We start from the raw sequence: 5361 nt of genomic DNA, 5'->3' as shown, positions 1-5361 counted from the left end.
GTAAAGTGTCAGCAAGAGGAGAGCGTAGAGGATCAAGGTGACAGCTGAGATGGCAACAAGCACCCACCTGAACAAGAGAAAAATATTTAGTCTAAGTGAAAGAAATAACCAAATTATTTTACTTATTATTTTTATTTCAGGTGCTGTTTGGCTGCCTTTGCTTCAAAGCGTGTTTTAGACCAATTTTTTGCTGGTTCACTTTTAGCTTTTGCTTTTTTGTCTTTAAGGTGACGTGTCCAAAAATCTGGGGCTTCATTTTCAAAAATGACTAGTGCTCCTTACCCTTCATTTTTGGGTGCTCATCTTAAGAAAGGTTTTCAAAAACCTCATTACCCGTGGGGGGGGTTGAGCAGAGCTCGTTGGAAGAGCAAAGTTATAAATATGGCTCCTACCAAAATCCCAAGCTATTTCTGAGACTTGTGTTTGTGTGTTGGCCCAACGTCCCCATCCAGTGACAAGGTGCAGTTGCCCCCAGCACGGTAAAAAGCAGACGCGGTGTCACCAGCCCCAGGAGCCACAACGTCCCCACGCTCTGCCACTGCTCCTGGACACACAGCACAGCATCCCCACAGTCAGAGCCTGGCCAAGCGAGGGCTGAGAAGCCCAGCAAGAAGGTGCCCCATGGCAGTGGTCAACCTTCCATCTCTTGTACTCACCACTCGCAAGCGCTCATCCTCCCAGCGAGGCGTCTCGGCGGTCGGTGGGACACCCAGTGACACGCTGGAGGTCTTGGAGGGGACAGAGAAAGGCAGCTGGTCCTGGTGACAACCAACCAAAACGGTCCCATTGAGCTTCACGCTGTTCTACGTCAAGTGAAGATCAAGCTCATTGCTTGGAAGCAGCGTTCTGCCATTGCAGGGGTAAAAGGGGCAGCCAGACCTCCCTCCGCATGAGGCTCTCGCTGCGTGTGCGAGTCCTTCTCGGGCTCACCCCTTACCCAGGCACAGACTCTCCCTGCCCTTATCGCTGAGCTCAATGGTTTTATACACTTGGTCATATCTGATACTTGACTGGAGCTTCTGGGCTCCACCACAGGGCTGATAATAACAAGAACTGAAATTTATTCTTCTTGCTTTAATCCGCTCTTGCATTTCTTTTTTTTTTTTTTAAATCCACAAAAAAATATTTGTTGGTTGATAACTATAATCTTATAACCAATTTGATAAACATAATCTGGGGGAAAAAAAAAACCCTTATAGAAAAAAAATTAACAAAAAGAAGGCCACGGGTTGGGTGTTGGGCTCTTGCATCAGTCAAGATCCAGCCAGAAAGGTCAGGGGCCCTTCAACACCTCTGATTTGAAACACCTCAGATTTAACTCTGGGTGAGGGCTTAAATCCTGTTGAAATCAAGGGGATTTGAGGGTTATAATTAGAAAACATGCACACTTGAACTGGACCCCTTGGCTTGGGACTCTTGGACATAATATTCAAGAGATTTCTGATAAAGGACAGCGATCGGGGACATGCATTTTGTGAGCTTTCACTTGCAAAAAAAAGCACTTTAAATTTTCACTCAACGCCTGTAGACTCACTGCTTATAAATGGCTAATATGGGGGGGGTATCTTCAACTAAAGCTTTGATATGATGATTAAAGGAGTCATAATAATATGATTGATAGACTGATAGATAGATTGATAGTTAGAGCAAAGGCGTTATCCATCCTAGGGATGAGATTCTATAATTTCCTCTATGATATATTTCTAAGAGTAATTCATCAAAAGCTTTTCCAACAGCCTCACCAATCTCCTGTGAAATTCCCTTTTCCCAAACAGTTTGGCAACTGCCAAGCTAAAAGTCCATTTCTTGATGGAATTTTATCTCCTTCCCTTATTGAACTGATCTGTCCCCAAATATCCTTCTCAAATGGTTGTCATTCTTAAATGCTTCATTTCTTACTGTGGGGCAGGAGATGCTGCTGCAGCAGATAACAATCTGAAAAATGAGCTGTTCAAAAGGAAATTGCAAAATAAGACCCAAATCCAAATATCAGCAGCAGGCAGCTTCTTTGCTGAGACGGGGTACGGCGAGATCGAAGGGCTGATACGTGTACGCGCATTGAATATCTAGTTTGAAGATAACCACCAGTAAGACACTGGCAGCACATGTACTTTTTTGGTGTATTAGGTAACTTGCTTCAAGCCTCCCTCCCTCCAGCCCCCAGGGTATTAACCCTTTGCCAAGCAAGATGCTCTGTTGAAATGGTGGCTTGTAAAGAGCTTCTACTCGAGCGATACCGAGTGCTGCGTTCAAGACGTCTACGCTCCATCTAGGTAAGCAAAATCATGGGAATGCCTCAAATTATTTTAATCCCACTTGAGCCAGGCTTTGCTGCCCCGGGTTAAGGCTAAAGCTCAGGCTGGCAGGGACCCGTGCTTGCAGGCATCCCTCGGACACCAACACCAAACCCAGCTCTCATCCTGATGTACGACCCCTCCGCTTCCCGAGGCATCGCGTGCAACAGCCGGAAGAACGCAACACCCAACGGTGTTTTACCTGGAGTCTGGGGCTTTCCACACCTTCCCTTTCCCACAGGACTGGGGCAGCCGGGACCGTGGAAGGAGCAGGAGCCAAGGATGTTTCAGCAGCAGTTTTGGGGTCCAGCCGTGCAGAAGCGCTCGCCGGCCGGGCACCGGATGCGGTCACGCTCTACCCCAATGGTGATGGCAGGAACGAGCCCACACGAGGTTCCATGACGCTTCCCCTCTGTCATCTGCCTCATTTAAATACATTTGGGTGTTTCTCTGCTGTTCTGCAGCTGTTCCTGCTCCAGGGCTGGGGACGTTGTATCCCCTTGGGCTACAAAGTTCTCCTTTGTGCTCCATCTTCCAGCAGTTTTGTGCTAAAATGCAGTAGAGCTTCAGAGGAACCAAGAGGTTCCCAAGGGCAGGGAGCTGCCACCCAAAAAGTGCTCTGGGTGCTTCCAAGAAAAAGTCTTCTCTAGGGGGAAAACATTTTAAATCCCAAGGGAGAGGGGCCAGGAGCCTGCCATGGCTTGGGATCTGCTGGGGGGTGAGCAGTGGGAGTGATGGACAGGCCCCCTCCTGCCCATTGTCTGGAAAAATTTCCTGGTGGGTGACAATAGGGCAGGGAGCTGCCACCCAAAAAGTGCTCTGGGTGCTTCCAAGAAAAAGTCTTCTCTAGGGGGAAAACATTTTAAATCCCAAGGGAGAGGGGCCAGGAGCCTGCCATGGCTTGGGATCTGCTGGGGGGTGAGCAGTGGGAGTGATGGACAGGCCCCCTCCTGCCCATTGTCTGGAAAAATTTCCTGGTGGGTGACAATTTGTGGCATGACCCGGTAACGGCGAGGTGCAGACAGCAGACTGGCAGGGCCACGCTCGCTGGCTCACAGCAGATTTGGGGGTCACTGCTCCATAGGAACTGGTTTTGTAGCTCTTGACCTGAAAGAGCTTTGATGCTGGAGGTGCCCTGCATCCTCCCAACATCTCCTGAGCTTCTTCCTTGGCAGGAGATGGGCGAGGCAACCCCCTTCCCACAGGGTCCCTGACTTCTGGGGACAGTGCCCGCTGCTGTTTAAACATCTCCATCATCCCCCAGCTCCCACAGCAATCCTTTCCCAGGGAAATAACATCCCAGCACCTCCGTGATGCCCTTGGACTTTCCAAAGAACTTCTACATACCCTCAGCCACCCAGTGCCGTTGGGCTTCACCCCCAGGAGCTGCATGGTGAGTTGGGGTCCCTGCCAGGTCCATGCCGGGGGTCAGTCGCTGCCCATGTCTCCCCCCATCCCCTGGGACCGTGGGGACCATCCATCCATCAGCTCCATCTCAGGGGGATTTTGGTTCTGCTTCCCCCACAGCTGCTGGGCCAGGGGAAATGTTTAACTGTAACTTGCTGGGGTTTAGTTTTGTTTGTTTATATATATTTTTTTTAAAGTGAGTGTTTGCTCTCGCAGGGTTTCACTCTTTCAAGTGCTCAATGATGTATAAACAGATTAGCAGGTGGAAGAAGTATTTGATCAACAGCAAAAAAGCTTTTCAGAAAATGCTACTTGGGTGCGATTTGAATCAGAGCGAGTCGTGGAAGTGGCAAAACTAAAGGAAATAAAAAAAAAAAAAAAGAAAAAAAAGAAAACAGATAATATATTTTTAGCCTGAAAGCAGGTTTCTTAAAATGAGTAAAGTGCCATATGCTGAGCCAGCAAGAGGCATCTTTTCTGCACAAGGTACATAACCTATTTCTAACATATCTGAGGGCAAATATGTAAAGCTGGAGGGGGCAGGATGGGCTTTGTGACAGCTACTGCCTGGCAGTGACACAGGACTAGATACAGACCATATATTACTTATAAGACTGGGGATGTTCCAGTAGCTGGCAGTCACATTTCATTACATTTCTACTGAATAAAAAGGCTTTTTCTACTGTTTTATTAACAAAATGGATTCAAAGGCCCCCCAGCCTTATAAATAATTCTGCACATTTGGTTCCAGCACTCTGGGCTCTCTCTGCCACATCAGGAGGTGCCAGGAGGCAGCACCCACACCCTGGGCACAGGCAGGGATGGGCAGCACCACAACTGAGCCCTGCAGAGGTGAACGATGCAGACTACACACTGCATTTCAAACACAGACAAATAGCTGAATGTGCATAAGAAATAAATATATTTTCCCAATTTTCTCGACAAATATGGCCAAGCCTTGCTTGGCTCTCGAAAGAAAGAGAAAAAGCCCATTTTCTTAGACTTGAAATAAAATTTGCATTTTCTTTTAAGAGCTTGTGTTTTCAAATTTATTTTTAAAATAGCTAAATAAAAGTAGAAATAGATCTGCTTAGCTTCAAAAATTTCTGAAGGAAAGGTTTGGCCTCTTCATTTCTTTAATCTTCATATTTTAACGCTGAATCTACTGTCACGAGTTTGCAGATTATGATGATCCAATTGGGGATCTTTTCCACTCAATAAACTATTTCATTTAAAGTATTCAGCTTGTCTGTGCTCCAGCTGATCCTCACGTTTATCTCTGCAGCCCAATGACCCCTCAGGCTGGATTTTCTTACAGGATTTTTGGGTTATAAACCATGTCTGTAACATTGGACGTGCTGCTTTCAGCTGATCTGGCACTTGGTTTTGTTTTTGGAAGGTTTTGGGGTATTTTTTTAAATCCCTTCTATGAATATATTAGGATGAGAAAGGAGGCTCAGCTGATCCTCACGTTTATCTCTGCAGCCCAATGACCCCTCAGGCTGGATTTTCTTACAGGATTTTTGGGTTATAAACCATGTCTGTAACATTGGACGTGCTGCTTTCAGCTGATCTGGCACTTGGTTTTGTTTTTGGAAGGTTTTGGGGTATTTTTTTAAATCCCTTCTATGAATATATTAGGATGAGAAAGGAGGCTGGT

Source organism: Antrostomus carolinensis, unplaced genomic scaffold (genome assembly GCF_000700745.2).
Source record: "Antrostomus carolinensis isolate BGI_N321 unplaced genomic scaffold, ASM70074v2 scaffold38537, whole genome shotgun sequence".
NCBI classification, from domain to species: domain Eukaryota; kingdom Metazoa; phylum Chordata; class Aves; order Caprimulgiformes; family Caprimulgidae; genus Antrostomus; species Antrostomus carolinensis.
This window is presented reverse-complemented; position numbering follows the sequence as displayed.